Here is a 3,275-nt window from a genome sequence, read left to right as displayed (position 1 = left end):
ATGCGGTGAGGCCTTGGGTATCAAAGCTCCACGCAACTTCCCTCGTCTATATTCAACTTACTTTTACTCGGATTGATTCCAGAGGGGTTTGCTTAAATTGTAACGAATTCCCTTTCGAAGGATTAAAAGCTGGTCTAGAAACAATCTAAGTGGAGCCATCATGCTTTTTGTTTGCTAGAAATCAGTAGGTTTGTTGTGGTGAAGTCATCCTTATTTGTGTTTACATAGAACTTCCCTTCCTTTTAGGACTTTTATTTATACATATCATTTCTAGGGAATCAAAATATATATCAAGTAACAATAAACCTGCCCAGAAAATTGTGTTATGATGTGACCTGTATACAAATATTATGATACACAAATTTATAAACAACAATCTCTTACGCATCTGATATTTAACTGAATAAACAAGGGTACAGTATGCATGCACATGAGAGTTGAGACTCAAGGTAGGACTTAACTTCTTTCCCATTAGTTACAAACTGGTCAAGACAAAGAATTTGAATTTGACAGACTGTAATCAACATGACAAAATAAATCAATAATCACTGAATTAAAGCTTCCAAGGAATCGACTAAAAATGCTTCAAGCAGGTTTCATGTCCGTGATCATTTGAAGAAAATCAAAAGTAAGGAGAATTCCAAAGCCATCCATGATTATTCCTGCATATGAAATTTCATTTCAGATTTAACCAATATTTAGTACCTTAACCATGCTGCCACCTCAAGCTTTCTCACAAGAGGAATTTTCTCTTTAGATTTTACTATACAGATCCACTACCACACATTTTAAGGTGCTCTCGACAACTTACAAGACTAACAATTAATGACGCTACATATACATTTAAGCATTTAAGCAACATAAACCCCATCAAAGGTCGCAATTATTGCCGTAACCATTTCATCAAGTCAAGATATAGGAATTTTAAACAACAAATAAAAGGGACTTGTGGCTAAAACTAATCTGAACAAGAATATGAGATGTATGAAACAAATCTACCTCCATTTAATTCATTTAATACTAGATATCTCTAGAATGCTCACAATCTAATTAAACCAACAAAGCATTCAGACACAAAGTGGACAATACAACTAAGTAAAGAAAATGAACACGAAAATTGTTCCTAACCTTTCAACCATGCATTCCTTGTAGTGAAGTTCCATAATGCCTCCAAACTTCATAAGAAACTCAAGCACAACTATGCGCCTCACTGTATATACTTGGGCCTCATGCTAAAAAGAGAAAAAATAAAAGCATTGATTGCCTCTGATAATGCACATGGCCTTCAACCAGTAGCTAACTTATTCCCATATCAACAAGGCTTAATGCTTGAAGTCAGCATTTAACGACACGAAATAATTTATCCATTCATCAAAATGGAACGATAAATGAAAGGAAGGTGTTAACAACGAATTCAACAAAACCTGAGATAAAAGAGTTAAGGTTCTAACAATCATTTCTACAAGCACCTTTACCTCCTTATAAATGGGGAAAAATAGCATTTGAAAAAGCATTTCTCCTTTTCAGTACGACGCATTCTAAATACTATAACAAAACATATATTTAACATGCATGCATAAGCCAACCCATTCAAATACACAAACAAATTACTTATCTTTTGTTTAGTTTCAAATCCAACAAAGTGAAATGATGTAGCCATTCAAAAATCATGAAATATTACTGTTGTTCCTAAAATACTAAAAGGTTCCTCTTATCCAAAATCAGAGAAATTTATGCACTCTAAGGGCCTCATATTAATCACAAGAAGTCTGTCTTGTTGTATAAATTATGTGCAAACGGTTCTATGTACTATAAGTGTTTCAGCCACTTCCCCGATCCCGATCGTCCTGAAACTTTTACCGAGTCTTCCTAACATATATAACCATAACATATCAAAAATTCATGAAATTCTAATGGTTCATTAAAGATATAAATACATCACAAGCTGACCACTTTCAGAATCATCGTGCACAATTCAGTCCAGGTTTTCCCACTCATTGAGGGACTTATACTGATCAGATTCACTTGAAAATTCACAGAAAGTTACCTCCAAAGTACTGAATAACATACTAAAAATTCAGCCTCATGCAATGTACGGTTAATGAAAACCACTAAGATCACTTGGCTGTTCAGAATTAAAAATCTGTAGAAGGCAGACATATATTATGAAATCTTTGAAGTAGTAAACGAGATCTGATCCTTATGAAATTTTGAGAGCATCATTATGGATCAGTAATTCATAACATAGTAAAATTTCATCATATTCCAACGGTTGAATTTAAAGATATTAGTAAAACTTAAACAAACAATCTAGGGTTCACAAAGTGGAGAAACAATCAAATCATGAAGTTTCTTACCGAGAGCTTGTTAAACACAAATTTAGTAAGAGATTTAAGAACCTAATTCATATATTTGCATAAGCACATGATTTGTATTGAAACCCCCAAAATTACATGAAGAAACCTAATTTCAAAATACTTGAATCAAGGCACATATAAATGAAATTGACGTTCCTTATAACTTACCCAAAGTTCTAGATCAATTAAAACATCAAGATCAATAATCAATTTCCTCAAAACCTATGAAGAATATCATTTGGATTAAAATCAACTTGATATATCAAAAGAAGATGATCCATGTTCAAAGAACTAAATTCAGATCAATTTCAAACATAACTTCTTTACTTTCATGAACAAATTTTTCTAATGTTCTTCCTGAAGGATCTTAGTTAGAAAAGAGGGGAAGGATAATGAAAAGAATGAGATCCCCTAGTTTTTTTTTATGCTTTTTGTTTTTGTTTTTAACAACCAAAAACAATTACTCACATACCCTTAGTGCCCCTCTTTATTAGACATGTGTGCAACATGTATGTGTCTGATGTGTGACATGTGTCTAAATGCATCCCAACTTATTATAGCACCTAGACTTTCAATTAGAGCATAATTTCTATTTAGGCACCATTATTTATTATTAAGGCATACAAAAATGCAAAGAGTCTCTAATATAAGAATTCTGGGCACTCTAAGTGCTCAATTCCATCAATGGGTTTAGAAAAAACCCGAAAAAAAGTTGATGGGCCTTACATCATTAACCCCTTAAAAAGAACTTCGTCTCCAAGTTCATTTTAAAACAAGAGGTAGGGAGAATTACCAGTAATCACCGCACGAGCAGAACGCTGATGAGTTCCAAAACACACAGCCCCGTTTGAACCGGAACCTGGATCTGATACCAACTGTGACGGACCAGAGGATTTTCGCTTCCAATGGGCCGGGTTA

General features: G+C 33.7%; 1 long non-coding RNA gene across 1 annotated transcript; it reads right to left on the bottom strand.

Moving 5' to 3' along the window:
• Positions 1–437: 437 nt before the first annotated feature.
• On the bottom strand, positions 438–2,717 carry LOC113308282. Its single transcript, XR_003339635.1, has 2 exons — positions 1,129–2,717; positions 438–662 (listed from the first exon to the last, which is right to left on the bottom strand). It is a non-coding gene; the product is annotated as an uncharacterized LOC113308282 (long non-coding RNA).
• Between the last annotated feature and the right edge of the window lie 558 nt (positions 2,718–3,275).

This window comes from Papaver somniferum, chromosome 9 (genome assembly GCF_003573695.1).
Source record: "Papaver somniferum cultivar HN1 chromosome 9, ASM357369v1, whole genome shotgun sequence".
NCBI classification, from domain to species: domain Eukaryota; kingdom Viridiplantae; phylum Streptophyta; class Magnoliopsida; order Ranunculales; family Papaveraceae; genus Papaver; species Papaver somniferum.
Note: the sequence above shows the minus strand (reverse complement) of the source record. Positions and strands in the feature narration are given on the sequence as shown.